This window comes from Chlorocebus sabaeus, chromosome 10 (genome assembly GCF_047675955.1).
Source record: "Chlorocebus sabaeus isolate Y175 chromosome 10, mChlSab1.0.hap1, whole genome shotgun sequence".
NCBI classification, from domain to species: domain Eukaryota; kingdom Metazoa; phylum Chordata; class Mammalia; order Primates; family Cercopithecidae; genus Chlorocebus; species Chlorocebus sabaeus.
In genome coordinates, this window is record NC_132913.1 from 99,671,624 (window position 1) to 99,688,655 (window position 17,032).

Below are 17,032 nucleotides of genomic sequence, written 5' to 3' on the forward strand. Positions count from 1 at the left end.
TACTGGTGGCAGTGTTTCCTTCATCATATTTCCACGCAGCAACGGAAGTGGATTTAGACTAGTTGGCTGCCTCCTACTGTCTCTATTCTTCCCCTGGAAAATCCCTCATGTGAGGAGGATCCCACTCAGTGCCATTCTAACATGCTGCAGGAGAAGCCCAAGGGTAGATATGTGCTATCACTTGTTCCTTCTATCAGTAGATATTCAGTGCTCAGGACACTACACTTAACAAAGCGAAGACAAAAAGGACCAGGCCCCTGCCCTTGAGAAGCTCACAATCTACAGCATAAAACTGAATATGTATTATACTTATTTTCTATGGGTCTCAGTGCCATGGTACATGTATACACAGGACACCCTAGGAGACTGATAGAGATCAACAAAATGAAGCAATCATTTTATGCTGTCTGAAAGGTCATAAAAGCTTTCATCAAGGAGGTGAATTATTGTACATGTGTAGATATCTGAGTTGATAATGAGATACCCAGTATTAGATTTCTTTATAGATTTAACTTAATAATAGTAAAAGAAAGAATCAATTTCCTAAGAATCATATTGATAGGTCCTATCCTAAGAACTACCAGATAGAGTAAGAGAGAAGTGGAGTTTATCTCATTGGCTTTGGGGTCTCTAACATTTCTTTAAAATATAATCATATCTTTCAGGTTTTTTTTCACTGCCCAAAGATGACACTGTCCTCTCAGTCCCATTCAGCATAAAAATTTATAACATACAGATCCCAAAACTTATTAATGTAACTGAAAAGACAAGAAAGGGAGATTGAAAGCTGAATTTGCAAAATATACTCCATGATACAATAAAACCATTCTCTGCTTAGACTGTAAACCAACAGACTGTATCTAATCCATCAATTACTTTGTCTTTGTGAATTAGCTTAAAAGTGGGTGGTAAATGATCAAACACATTTTACATATAAAGCAAGCAGAGAGTCACATGGGGTCTTTTTATGAATCAAAGTTTTCACTTCTCCATGTCCTATGTGTTACTGTAACCACTGAAGCGGCATATAGTATATAGGACACAGAGAGCCACCTCGCTAATCGGTCCCCACAGACCTGATGGTGCACTCCGCTGCAAAAGCAATTTTCATTTTGAACTCCAATACCCTTTAAGAGAACTCTTCAAAAATAATCATATCACGGTTTGAGTGACTCCAGCCTCCATTTCAATTGTATGTCCCCCTCTCCTATTCTGTCTCTCTTTCCCCCTTCCTTTGCCCTTAACTTTATGCCTAGAAATGAAATTTCTTTCATTTTATTTTCCTGAAAACGAATACTAGGAGGAGGGATATTATTGTACTAGACATTAAAGAATTTTTTTTCTCAAATATCTTTTCTTTCAAAATAAGATATAACCATCCCAAAAGAAGGACTTCTAATCAGAAATTTCTGTCCTGAGGCAGAAGAGCTTTTCTTTTTGAATGGAAAATCATCCTATGAGGAAAGTCTGCATCAAAAGTCAAACAAGGACTGTTGTTACAAAAGAGAACCCTGCCAGCAGTTTCAGGGTAACTGGATGGTTCTTTCTTGGGTCTTTCTTAGTAGGCTCTAAAGAGGCTTTCGATTTTTTTAAAGTGGAATCTCAAGGCAGTTACCTCCTGAAACTACTAATCTTTCACTACTGCTGCTAAGGAGAATGCTTTCAAATGGAACTGCACAACCTCCTCTCTAGGAGATCATCCTACAGATGAATGAAGTGCGGGTAAAGAAAAAGCCTCATATTTCACCTGAAGAGTAGAATTGGTGACAGAATTATTATTAGTAGTAGTGGAATATTCTAAGACTATTTCTTCAGGCTGACAAAAGATTTCAAAATAAAGAAAATATTGCCAACTAAGTTTAAAATTAGAATGACAGCTAAATTAAAGCTGATTACAAATTAGGTTTTTAGATTAAATAAAAAGGTTAAAAAATCACAACAAATTAATGAGAAGTTATATTCAGTTTTGTCCACATAGTATCAGACATTAACCACACAAAATTCTTAATTTTGATTTATTTGCATCAGACTTAACAAAGAGAACCTATGCGAATCCATAGTTAGGTAACTAGTGTATACCTGAAGTTTAGGGCTTTGAAATCTGGATTGAGCAGATAAACAAATGCCTAAATATGTAGTGTAGATGATTAAATGCTACTCGGAGCTATTCTAAATTACAGCTGTGCACACACAGAGTATAAAAATGCCAAAATATGACACACCACCAAATTCAGTTGCCTCTTGCTCAACAAGCCTTAATCAAATGGGAAAAGCTAAATTGAAGAGCTGCTTTGTGAACATGCATTTCAATAAACCATAATGTTTGTAAAATCAGAACATGGGAAAAGAAAATTATCAATAGAAAGCAAATAATTCCCCATGAAAATTACCATTTACCATTTTTCTAGTACAAATTTAGGGACTATCACTGCATACTGATGCCTAGTAATAGAGGGAGGCTCATACATAAAAAGAGATTCCAGAATCTATATACAAGTTAAAAACAAGAACAAAAAACTTCTGTGGCCTTTATTTGACTAGGTCTAAGTTAACAGTTCACCTTAGCTTATTTTAATGTATACTTTCCAGGTGACGGCTTTAGAAGGGAAACTCAGCATTGAAATAAGGTATTTTCATTGGTTTATGTTAATAATTTACAACACCCACTGCCCCCTAAAAATCATAGTTATCATTTCTTTATGATGGCCAGACTTCAAAATTTCTATACCTGGCACTATTAGATCTGGCACCAGAGAAAATTATATAGTTCAACAGCAATCTATTTATCATATTAGGTAATTCTTGGTAAATCAGGGATATTTTGGGAGACGACCATATCACAAGACAGGGCAATCTCAATTACAATATCTACATTTCAACAAAGTGCTATACCCAATACAGAACAGATCTTTTTAGGAGAGAAGGCTTAAACATCACCACTATATCAAATGCCTGATGCAATTTCTAGTTAGCATTCTCTAGAAGAGGGTACGAAGCATAAATGTTATCTCACAAAAGCTGAGGCAGTTTGGGATGGGGAGCAGAAAAGTTTGCCTGAGGTTAGCATGTGGTCAAGATATTTCACTGCAATTCTCTGTATGATAGCCTGAAATTTTCAAGAAGAAAAATTGTTTTGAATATACTTTCAATTTAGGTCCTCTGATTTAAAGAGATAGAAATGACAGATTTTAAGAAGAGTGAGATTAAAAAAAATGTAGGAGCACAAAAGTCAAGATCTTAATGGGAACAAAATCATGTAAAGTTCCTTGCAGCTCTTTGAAACATTAATTTTAGTATGTGCTGTGCTAACATGTTTTGGTACATCACAATTCAATATAAATATATAAATATCTATGTATTAGCATTTATATCAAAATACACAGGAACATAGCTAATGAAATAATTGCATTTTTGAAATAATAAAGTACAAACATTATCTAAGTTAATTCACACGTGCATTTCATTCTCTATTTCAAGGGTCAAGAAACTTCTTGAAAGGGTTGGATAGCAAGTACTTTAGGCTTACTAGGCCATTTAATGTTTGTCGTTAGTACTCAAATCTATGTTGTAGCAGGAAAGCAGCCACAGATAATAGACAAACAAATGATTGGGGCTGTTTTCCAATCAAACTTTATTTATAAAAGACGGGTGGGCCAGATTTGATCCTTGGGTAATAGTTTGCCAAATCCTGTTCTAGTCTCATGAACTAGGAGGGATGCTGAGTTGAAATTTTTTCAGTATAACGTTATAAATTATTCATATTGTCACATTTTGTTCCTTTTTTATTGAACTGTCATACCAGAAAGAAACATTAGTAGTACTCAAAATAATTCTAGGGAGTTTAACTTCTGTCGATTCAAAAAACCATTAGCACTTTCACTCTCTTGCAATAATAATATGATTTAAAATATAGGCAAAAAAATATGTAGTTTTGAAATCCTTTCAGTTATATAATGCACATGATATGCAATGGAAAATCAACACAAATGGGAACTCAAAAGACAGAGGAGAAATTCCCAGAAAACAATGGAGACCTGTCACCATACAGCCACATAAATTTCTATAGTTCAATAAGGTTACTAGACCTTTTAAAGTTGCTGTGATTCAATTGTATAGATGGGAGCTACACTGACTACAAATCCACCTTAATGCCATTTACTCACATCCCCAGGAATCTAGATGCCAGTGAGAAATCAGAAAGATAGGAGAGTAGATCAATGAACATGCTTTGTATTGCGTATGCTCAATTCACACCTTACCAACATACAAAATCAGGATACCCATGTGTGTTCATACTTAATCATGTGTGGGGAAAGTCAGCTGATTTGCATGATCCACATCCATCAAAACCATGTGGATATGCTGTCAACTGATAAAAAGGAGTCTTACAATACTTACAGTGTAGATTTTTGCCCTTAGATATTATTTCCACAATTAATTATACGTACTCAATTTAAAATTCAATGTAATAAGGTTAAATACTTAGAGATAGCTATGGCCATACAAATAAACATGGGATGAAGAATTACAAGTTTTTGTGTCTCAAGTGTTGATATAATGAGATTCGAAGACCCAGAGTCAAGAATGGTAATATTCAAGTCTAGTTTCTTTCTACTTTATGAATAAATAGTCATGGACGTGTAAGGAAGAAACATCACAACTTTTACATGCTAAGCCCAATTGAGTGTTCACTGATTCATACTCTACTCTTTGCCTTGTTTCCTGCTTCTGTGGTATGTACACTCCTTTATTCTCTGTCCATAATTAGGCTCTGAAACACCAAGTGCCTCTAAGTACCACATCAAAAAAATTCCATATTTCTGCCTGCTTCCGCTATAGTTTTTTTTTTCCTTTACTGTGTGTGCGTGCTTAGTGACTACAGCACAGAGAATAAGAAAACTCTTCTGTATCAGAAATTCCGTAAAGTGACTAAGGAGTTTTTTCATTTGCTCCTCTGAAGCTGCATTTATCAGATTTTACCAGGGATGGTAAATTAAATAGAATTTTTATAATCTGTGTTAGAAATGTCATTAATAATACGCAACACACACTTAAAAGATAATATTGTTGCCACTTCTGATGACCAAGAGAGTAGACATGGTGAGAAAGTATTGAAAAACAAAATAGATTATGACATTAGAGGAAAAAATGTTAGTATATGCTTAAAAAAAAAACACTTAAAATGGAGGGATTTATGCAGTTTGGGTGTCTGTACTGAAATTGTCACTCAGCTCAAGTCACCAGATCTTTGCACTTGAACAGCTTTCTCCAAGTTCTTCCTATGGTTGGTTCTTTTTCATTCTTTACTCCTCAGTGAACATATCTTTTTTACCTCACATTCTCTCAGTGATTCCTTCTCCCATCATTTACTTTCTATGGCAGATTCAACATCGTTGGTAATTCTTTGACACTTCTCCCATTGAAAAACATTGAAGGAGTCAACATTTGAATCTGGGCTGCACCTTGACCAAAAGTGAATTGCCAGAAATGACACTATGCCAATTCTGGTCTAATCTTTAAGAGGCCTGGAACTTTCTATGTTTTTTTGGCCTTGAAATACTTACTCTTGGAGCCCTAAACCATCATGTAAGAAGTCTGATTTCCCTGAGGTTCTTATGTTGTAAGAAAGCTCAAGCTAGCTATTTGGAAAGGTTTGTTCATTGAGAGAAAAAGGGAGGGAAATGAAGAAAGAGAGAACGATTGAGAGGGAGCTATTGGGAGAGGAGGAGAGAAATAGAGAGAGAGAGAGAGACACCTGACTACTTCCCAGCTTTCCGGCCCCTGGACATTCAATCATTTAAATGGAAACTCTAGACATCGTGGAACGGAGGCATGCCATCCACACTATGTCCTACCCAATATCTGTCCCAGAGAATGAGATAAAATTCTGTTATTATAAATTATATTTAGCCAGTGAGTTTTGCAGTGCAATGCTATGTAGTAATGATAACTACAATTATCTCCATATTCTAGTATCCTATTTATTTTTTCCAGCAGTTATCATAATACATAATATTTTGAAACTTGTAAATTTATTTAATGCCTTTTGATTACAGAATGGAAAATCTATGGTGACAGAGGCAATACCTGAGTTAGACTTTCAGCACTGTTATAATGCCTGACAGAACAAGTAAATATTTGCTAAAGAAAGGAAGAGAGGAAGGTGATCTGATTGCTAATAATACTACCTCTTTTTTATTACTTCAACGTCTTACCATGCTTATACAAAAGTGACACTTAGGTTGGTAGAAAATAGGTTAGGAAAGTATTTTTTTCATATGTGGTATTTTAACAATTATATTATTATTATTATTATTATTACTATTTTGAGACGGAGTCTCGCAGTGTCCCAGGCTGGAGTGCAGTGGCGCGATCTCGACTCACTGCAAGCTCCGCCTCCCGGGTTCACGCCATTCTGTTGCCTCAGCCTCCCGAGTAGCTGGGACTACAGGCTCCTGCCACCACGCCCGGCTGATTTTTTGTATTTTCAGTAGAGACGGGGTTTCACTGTGTTAGCCAGGATGGCCTCGATCTCCTGATCTCGTGATCCACCCTCCTCGGCCTCCCAAAGTGCTGGGATTACAGGCGTGAGCCACCGCGCCCGGCCCTTATATGGTATTTTTCTAAACCATGTGTATAGTACTTTTATCTACAACTTTCAGAATGTCTCTCTGGAAAATGATGGCAAAAGTTATCAGAAAGGTAAATTTCATTTTATGTTAATAAATTTAAAGATTTATCAGTATCTTTAATATTTTTCTTACCTGTTAAAATTAATCTTCCAAAATCACAAAGCAAAATAATAGTCTCAGTGATTGGAAAACATTACTATGTGCTACGTATACCTTCTAAAACGATTTTTGTTTACAATTGTCAATGCATCTTTCTTGTTCCGAAAAGCAAGTGGAAATCAAGAGGTCATTTCCCAGTAGACCTCTGATAAAAGCCTGCTGTTCATCTCACAAATATGAACTCCACATTTAGAGCTGGAATTCCTCCAGATAGAGTTGGTAATAATACCCCAGGAAGTTTAAGGAGATGGTTGCCAGGTTGATACATACCTACATTCTGCTTTAGAGGGAGCAGAAGCCAAGTTAAGAGACGCAAAGGCAAGATGCTCTAGACGTTTAGCAAAGATACATCTTAGTATTTTTCATATTTTAAAGTGAGGTCCTCTAGCAAACTTGAGTCCAGTTCTTTTATAAGGATTAATATTAACTGCTTAGCAATTAACATTTTTTTTTAAGTAAAAGACCTATGCCTGAGGCAGAAACTTTAGAATGTGAAAACAGAGCCTCTCCCAGTTTTCATCGGATTCAACCTCAGTATTTGCCAATATACCCTTGATTTAACACTACCTGTTTATAAGGCAATCTAAGATTTGCCTTATAAATATAAATATATATGTGTGTGTGTGTATATATATATATCTGTGTGTATATTCTCACATACACACACATTTTGTCAAAAAGGTATTTAATGTAATCCTGACATATAGCTAAATATATGGATCGTTTTAAAATAAAATTTTAAAAAGCAATGCACAAAAGTTAAATGGTCCAGAAGTAGACACAAAGCTAACTGCTCAACAATTCCCATTTATTTTTCCTCTTTCTGGGCACATAAACAGATTTTGCATTTCACTTTTCCCTACAGTCAGGTGGGGCAACATGAGTAAGTTGTGGCCATTGAATTGTGAAAAGGAGTAATGTGGCATTTCCAGGCCCAGAGAAGGGGGTTCCCCAGACCCACAGGTTTTCTCTCCTGCAGTGACCTGCAGTTAGTTATCTGCTCCATCTGAAACAGTCCCAGGTTGGAGGAGAGTCACCTGACCAGCATCAGACTATAATGGAAGCAAGAGAAAAAATCTCCATGGGTTGAGCTACTAGGAATACATAGTTTGACTGATGCGCCAACTTGTAGTAATTCCCATGAACCATACTGATAATGCAAGTTTCAAGATTCGATTCAATAATCTATAAAATTATGAGATCAAATACTTTTTTTCTTTGGGTGGAAAGATTCTACTTTTTTATAATTACAAATTAATATTTTCTGTTTCTGTATATGAAATTAAGAAAAAGTCAATAGAACTTAGATTTCATTATTTATTTTGAATATATTAAGTATTTGAACACAGTATGTGTTACTTTAAAAATCAGCTGTTCAATGTAATTTAATTATTTTTATTATTATATAAACATCCCTACTATAAAAACCACTACATTTTACTTACTTGGCAAATTAGAATGGCCAACATATTTCTGTAACGGTACACATTGTTTATAGAAATATTTACATATGTTTACTCACTGGGGGGGGCTACTATTATGACTTTGAGTTTGTGGATTTTCTGCCTAATACAGCATTCTTTCTTTCACCATTTCTGGAAAAAGAAAGAACATAATTTGCCACTCCACATATATTGCTTAGTGGCTAACATTACAGTAACATGAAAATGTTTTTCATCCAGAAAAGAGTGTCTTCACATGCGAGATATCATGTGAAGTATTCAAACTGTGTTTATAATCCAATTATATACTTAAATCATATATAATTTCATAGTTAGTCCACATTCATTGATAAATAGCAAGTCAGTAATATTATCTATCCAATACATTGAGTCTTCTTCATTTCTGACTAATTGATAATGTTAAAAATGCTTGCAGAAGCACTCCGGAGTTATTTTTGAACTCATGGCTTAAGAAAAGTCCAGATAGAAACAGCAGACACCCTAATAGCACTTACTACAAGCCAGCCATTCATTGATCCACGTGGTTTACATCCTTCCAATGTCTGTAAAATCACGTTAGCAGGCCATAATATTATTACTCATGTTTTAAAGACGAAGAAATTCTCATCATAAAGTAACATTCATCCACACACAAAAAATTAATCACTAACATTTAGTTAGCTCTATTTTGGATCTGAGTCAGAGGCAAAGTATTATAATACTTCAGGGATCATAAAAGTTTTGGATGGTTTCCTTCACATATATGTTGCAGATTATAAACTTCACACCTTTGTAAGGAAAGGATTTTAAAATCAAATGAAGAAATGAGACACGAAAAAGGTTCACTCACTTGTCAGAGGTCACATAGCGAGTAAGTGTTGGAGGCAGGATTTAAACCTAAGTACAATGTACCTTAGAACAACATGGGAGTTAGGGATGCTGACTCCTGTGCAGTGGAAAATCTGAGTATAACTTTTGACTCCCCCAAAACTTAACTAATATCCTACCATTCACTGGAAGCCTTATTGATAACATAAACAGTAGATTAACATATATTTTACATGTTACATGTGTTACATACTATATTCTTAAAGTAAGCTAGAGAAAAGAAAATGTTATTAAGAAAATCACGAGGGGAAAAGAGATTTACAGTACCATACTGTATCAATACTGTAACTTTATATTATCTGTTTACAAGATGACTTATGTCTGAAGGGTCAGGCAACTGCGGTTGCAGACCTCAATCTACAGCACATATCAAGCAGTTCAACTTTTTCTTGTAATGTTAAGACATTTCTCTACTTCTTGGGAGCACTTCCAGCATCACTAGTGACACTTCATATGGGTCCCATGGTGTTACTCAATGTTTATGGTATTACACTAAACACAATGAACAACACAAGAGAACTGTGAGAGATTGCTTTTCACTGACATCCACAATTTATTGGGAGATGAACTACTCATGCTGAGATGATGAGCATCACATGGCATTTTAGGTGGCTATTCACCTCACTTAAGCTTACCACAATAGCAACTAGAGGTGGCTAGAAAATGAATACACTAATGCAGTATGTAATACAGTTAATTTTATGCAATTATGATCTAATATGGCACCTTAACATTAGTTTATGTTTCCCTCAACTGCAAATGTCATCATGTATAGTTGGCAAGTGTTACTGTGCATAAGTTTTAATAAATGTTAACTTTGTATAACAGGTTTGTGTATATTTTATGGCCGTAAATGACAAAATAGACTAGTATCTACAATATTTTATGTATCTATGACATACTTAAATTTTTCTTATTTTTTTTATTATACTTTAAGTTCTGGGGTACATGTGCAGAACATGCAGGTTTGTTACATAGGTATACGTGTGCCGTGGTGGTTTGCTGCACCCATCAACCCATCATCTACGTTAGGTATTTCTCCTAATGCTATCCATCCCCTAGACCCCTACCCCCTGGCAGGCCCTGGTGTGTGATGTTCCCCTCCCTGTGTCCATGTGTTCTCATTGTTCAGCTCCCACTTATAAGTGAGATGTTGTGTTTGGTTTTCTGTTCCCTTGTTAGTTTGCTAAGAATGATGGTTTCCAGTTTTATCCATGTCCCTGCAAAGGATATGAACTCATCCATTTTTATGGCTGCATAGTATTTCATGGTGAATATGTGCCAAATCTTCTTTATCCAGTCTATCATTGATGGGCATTTGGGTTGGTTCCAAGTCTTTGTTATTGTGAACAGTGCTGCAATAAACATACATGTGCATGTGTCTTTATAGTAGCATGATTTATAATCCTTTGGGTATATACCCAGTAATGGGATGGCTGGGTCAAATGGTATTTCTAGTTCTAGATCCTTGAGGAATCGCCACACTGTCTTCCACAATGATTTAACTAATTTACACTCCCACCAACAGTGTAAAAGCGTTCGTATTTCTCCACATCCTCTCCAGCACCTGTTGTTTCCTGACTTTTTAATGATTGCCACTCTAACTGGCGTGAGATGGTATCTCATTGTGGTTTTGATTTGCATTTCTCTAATGACCAGTGATGATGAGGTTTTTTCATATGTTTGTCAGAATTTCATATCCAGCCAAACTAAGCTTCATAAGCAAAGGAGAAATAAAATTCTTTACAGACAAGCAAATGATGAGAGACTTTGTTACCACCAGGCCTGCCTTACAAGAGCTCCTGAAGGAAGCACTAAATATGGAAAGGAAAAACTGGTATCAGCCCCTGCAGCAACAGACCAAAATGTAAAGACCATCGACGCTATGAAGAAACTGCATCAACTAACAGGCAAAATAACCAGGTAGCATCATAATGACAGAATCAAATTCATACATAACAATATTAACCTTAAATTTAAACAGAGTAATTGCCCCACTTAAAAGACACAGACTGGCAAATTGGATAAAAAGTCAAGACCCATCGGTGTGCTGTACTTTTAATTTTTAGTATTTCTAGGCTACACAGATTGTTGAGTTTTTCCAAACTGCAGCAAACATCCACATTTTTTTCTAATATATTTATTGACAAATTCCCTCAGATAAGTGGATCCATGTAGTTCAAGCCAGTTGTTCAAGGGTCAGCTCTAATGTGGTTCCCATATAGTTAATGAAAGCATTATTCTCTCAAATTATTTCATCACAAACAAAAGATTTTCTTTATCCTAAGTGTCTTGAGTTTTACTGTTTCTTTTTCATTTTTTTTCCCCATGGATGACCAGAATGTCTAGCACATAGTAGTCAAAAAGGATTTTTAATTTAATTAAAGAAATTAAGGGAGGATGCTACTTTAGATATCTGTTCATTCATAAAGACTATATAACTATCTGGAGAGCAGAATCTAAACAAACCATCACAGATTTGTAAACCCAGGTTTGTGAACTATTTTTGTTCCCAATTCAAGAGACTAAGCTGATGTGCCTTTTGGAAAGTAGGTGAGGACCTTAAGCAAAAATAGACTAGGTAATTAAACAGTCATTTAAGACACATGGCTTAGACACAGCTTCCCCATGGAAACTAGTCATTCACAAAGGGAAGGAGCAATAAGAAGAAAGGTTTTTGCAAAGGTGCACATAGATTATGGTCAATAGCATACATGAGAAGACTTCATCCTTAAAAGTAAAGAAACCCTTTAACTATTCATACTCATTTCTGAGATCATCCAGGGCCAAAATGTGCTCTTCTATCAGATGAGTAACTCATAATTCAGAAGAAAATTACTATGGAACATAGAGAATTATTTTTCTCTCTGATTACAAGTTTAAACCTTTACTTTTCAGGCACTTTACCCCTAAATTTTGTTTTCACTATTTGTTTAATTTAATTCCTTAGAAAAGCTATGTCATAAGCCATCTGATGACTTTGTAAATGCAAAGGGCCAATGTTGTGGAACAGACAATCTAATGACATAGTGTTTAGTGTTCCCTAAAGCAGGAGACAGATGAAGAGAAACGGTGAACTGGCAACCTTAGCATAATTAAGACAAGCCTGAGTGCTTGCCATGGTGCCATTACATTAATCTCACATCAGTGGCACCTGGCTAAAATTTATGAGATATGTAAAAGGGGCCTTTCCAACTGACCTTGATAAGGCAGAGTTATTTATCACGTGAGAGAACAGTCAGCAAGCTAGGGGGAATGAGGTATATTAGAAATAAGTTGACAGAGAGATTTAAGGGCAGTGGGCTGCAATACACGTTGACTGAAAAGATCTAGAGAAGCATTTCCAGTACCATCAATCTTAACCTTGATAAGTAAAATATAAAATCATACATAATGTTAATAAACAATATATATAAGAAGGGGTAATAGTAAATGTCAAGTTTTAAACTGATGCTAGTTCATTCATTTAATATTTTTTAATGTGTGTTTATAGAGCTAATATAATGGGACTTGCAACCACAATGGATTCTACATGATTTCACCCCCGAATAAATAAGCACAACATATTCACTGTGAGTTCTTTGGGGCACTGTCTCATTTTATTCATCATTTCATTTCAAGGGCCTAATGTAGAGTCTGAAACAGTTTAGTCCCAACAACTACCCGGATCTTTTTAATGGCTGACTGCTTCCTGTTTTTCAGGTCTCAGCTCATACCACAGAGAGTCTCCTAGCCACAGAGGAAGACCACAAAGTGTCCCCTGGCCACCTCATCAGAAAGACTTACCACTGTATTAAACCCTCTTATGTGTTGCCTACATGCTTATTATTTGCTTTTCCTCCCCGGACTCTAAGATTCCCTTTCTTGTTCATCTTTATATGCTGCCACAGACTCATGATTAGAACAGGGCATGGTAGGTGCTTAACATTTGCCAAATGAATAGAAGAAGGGGTGCTTATTACATGAATTGTGGAAATCAGTAAACAGAGGAGTATGATTATGTTCCAGGTTATATTTTGGAAATTATATACTTTTAAATTTTAAACCATTGCAATATCAGTAGGAACAAGTTGAAAAAAATCAGACAATGGCCTTTCTTCACTCTGGACTTCATAGGGATAAAATTAGTATCACAATAATTCATTCTCGATTGTTGATTGAAAAAAAAATCTCATTTCTTTTCAGCAGTTGCCACTAATATTGTTAAATAGAACTAGGCTTTTTAGGACATAAACAGTTTTGTACTTGAAATGTTTCAATAAGAAATATGAAGGGAAACAAAGTGGTTTGTTTTTGGTTGAGGTTTTGTTTGCTTTACTTCCATATAAAGTGTACACATAAAATATTGGTAGCTGCAATCTATAGAAATTGCCATACTATAAGTGACATTTTACTTACATTCATGGGCCAACTCGTCAGCACAAGGGTCCTTTATTTTATTTTTTGTGTAATAGATAATTTGAAGATTTCCTTTTGACTTTATCAAACATAATTGAATTTATACTTCTACTAAAATGGAGATGGATGGGTAAAATTCTGTCTTTATACAATGAAAGCCTTATAGTCTTTTCAGTGAGGGGAAACAGCAGCACAGATTTAGAATGTCACATAGAAAAATCACATTGGGCCAAGTAGACCTGAATGATTTTAGACCATACCAGCAAGAAAATGGCTTTTAACATTTAAATTCTACTTCTTCACCATTGCGTATTTGGTAACTCTTCTATGCAAAACCACAGACTAGCTGAAATCAGCAAGCCACAAAAAATTATCTTAATGGTCTTTCATTATATCTTAAAATCTGTATTAGAAGTAAGTCACATTTGGTAGCTAATATTTTAGAATGAAGGTAGAAGAACAATCTTCACTTTAAAAAAAGCTGAAATTAATAAAATGAATATATCAATACTTGAAAGAAAAAGTTAACTTGCCTCAATTCCTAGCATAATCAGTCACTTTATAATCCAAATTAACATTCATTCCCACACAGAAAATTAATCACTACTAACATTTGGTTAGCTCTATTTTGTATCTGTGTCAGAGGTAAAGTATATAATGATACTTCAGGGATTGTAAAAGTTTTAGATAGTTTCCTTTGCATGTATGTTGCAGATTATAAATTTCACACCTTTGTAAGGAAAGGATTTTAAAATAAAATATATCAGAATAATTAAATCTTTCTCTTTTATTATAAATTTGTGTATATTTTAATCAACATAATTTGCTTAATTTTTAAATAAATATTGTATAAATAATGAGTTATGAGTATAGAAGAGAGTGGAAGAATTAATGAAATTTCTCTACACTGTCTCCATTTGAACTGAATTTCTCTTGCTTTCTAGAAGCTTTCAGAATAAAATTAAAAGGTGCATAAATAACAGATTTAATATTTGCTGCTGATCTTACCTAACTCTGGCAGATCTCTACTGAAATTTACTTATTTTAATGATTATAATTCCATAATGAAAATTTAAAACTTCTTACAAATAATAGAATGCTGCTGATTTCTATTTGTAATGAGAATACTGAAAGAGGGTAGAAGGGGAGATGAGGTTTATGTTCATAATTCTATAACTTAGCAATCCTATCTTAATTAAAGAAAATCTGCCATATACTTACCTCATAATTATCATCAAAGCAATAAGTTTTCATTATGATTCAACGGCTAATTCTATGACAATTGTATCTTATTTCTGTTTATCCTCATCCTATCAATTTTTGCTAACTTTGTCTTCAGATTAATTTTATAAGATAGCTTTTGCTTTTTTAATTAATCGAAATACCTGTGGGATCGATCATCCTTCTTCAAGAAATATGCCAATATGAGTCTTACTTTTCTTTAAAGAAGTTGGTGAATCTTGATCTTTTTTATTGTTTGTGATGAAACAGGCATGTGTTTTTAAAATTAAATTGTAACGTCATGAATGTATAGGTCATTGGTTTCTAGAGAAAGTCTTTAAATTGGGGACAATATTTTAATCTAGAAAAGGATACAAAAAGTTGTTGCATATAGGCCAAAAATGTTTAAGTGTGAAAGAGAAATGTAATTATATTATAAATTACATTATACAGTTTTAGACAATAATTATTTCTCCTAACAAAACTCATTCATTTCAAACAATAATTAAACAACATCTAGAATAATTTTGATATCTGCAACTGAATTGCAATGTAAAGAAATTTTCTTCAAAAAGAACTTGAAAATCTGCCTCAGAAGATGGGAAATAAATTATCTGAAAAATAAAATAAAATCCTAAATCACAATGTGATACCAACACAGACTGAATAAATAATAAAAGGTGTTACCCCATTACCTGTTGGAACAACCAGCTATCCAATTGCTCTCAAAAATATAGTAGTTGTTAGATATATAAGCAATTTTTGCAGTAGAAAATGCTCATTATTTCTTTCCTGTAGCAACTAACATATTTTAAAGGCAAGACATGAAAATCCACTATTTAATTTATCTGTCAATACCTTGGGTCAGGGCACCTGATCTCCCCCCTTGGAATGGTTAATTCACTAAAAATGTCTGAGAGAAAAAAGCCAAAAATCTTTAACACTTGCTGAAAGGTTAACGTAGAGTGAAGTGATTCATAAATAGTTTTCCCCAAAGCCAAGTATGTAAAAATCAATATCCTACATCTTAAATTTTTTATATAGAAATTAAGCCAAAGTTGGGTCAATCACCTTTTAGACATAAAAAGAGTTGCTCCTGAACATGCCTCAAATGTCCTCTCTGCATTTTTGTTGTTGTTGTTGTTTTCCTGAAGTAGGCAACATTTTTTATCAGGAGTATAACAGTTAGATAACTTTACTCATGCTGAAGTAGGTTCCAGTACAATGAAATCATTGGCAGAAAGAAGAAAATCACAGTGGAAAAAGATGCAGGGGATGAAGTGAAAGCATCATGAATTGAATGAAACTAAAGATGGACTAAAGGCATAGAAACTGTTAAAACCAGGAGGACCCTAGAAATGTTCTCAGTCAAAGCTCTCATTTTAGGAATCAGAAACTGAGGATCAGAGAAAGTGTGTGGCTTTCTCATGATCAGAAGAACCAGACCTAGATCCGTGGACTTGACACACTTGGTTTTGTACTGTCTATACTCTTCATCTTTTGACACTTAATGAAATTAAGCAGGGAAAAGATAAGAATTTTTTTTTGTAAAGTCACATTCCTCTAGGAATTATTTACTAAAACTCTTCCTCACATCTCCCCCTAAGAAATACTGAAAGCCCTTCTTTTTTTTTTTTTTTCTAAAAAACATATTTGCAATTTAAGAAATTTCCTGAAACTCTCACAGATCTCAATTTGCTCTTCTCTCTATTATCACTAGTCTATTAATTTCATTAATATAATTTAACTGATTTTCCTTAAAAGATTCTGATGAATTTGCCTACTTTTTTCCAGAATGTTTAAAGCACTACGTGAATTACTTTATTTGTAAAATGTAGAAGTGAGATGTTACAGGAATTAGTGTAAAATTTTAAAGGTGTGCAATAGGTAGAAAGTTTTCCCTCAAGATGTAAAATCTTACAAGACTGAGATTTCCTTCTAAACAAATGCCACACCCAGTCAAATATAGATATTTGGGAAACAGAAATCATTCACAGAACTATTGATTCATCTGTGAGCTTGCATTTTTAAAAATTCTATTTGTAGTAGTCCGGATTACTCATTTCATTTATATCAGTTGCTCTAGCTCTCTGTGTTCCAGTCATCTGGGTCACTCTGGTTTCTTTCAGTTCTTTCCATCTTGTTCTCTCCTTACAAGGCAAGCATTTAAATAGCTGAAGTGTATTGTTTTTAGAAAATTTCTGCATTGAAAGCCTTGAACTCTCTATGGCACATTATGTGGTTCATTGAATAACCTGGAGCTTAAATTAGTATATTATTTTTCCATAATTT

At 34.4% G+C, this 17,032-nt stretch overlaps 1 protein-coding gene across 4 annotated transcripts in view; it reads right to left on the reverse strand.

The window, feature by feature from the left end:
• The window catches only part of ERBB4 (erb-b2 receptor tyrosine kinase 4), a 1,160,906-nt gene that overhangs the window by 879,490 nt on the left and 264,384 nt on the right, over positions 1–17,032 (reverse strand). The gene's annotated exons all lie outside the window — the stretch shown is intronic.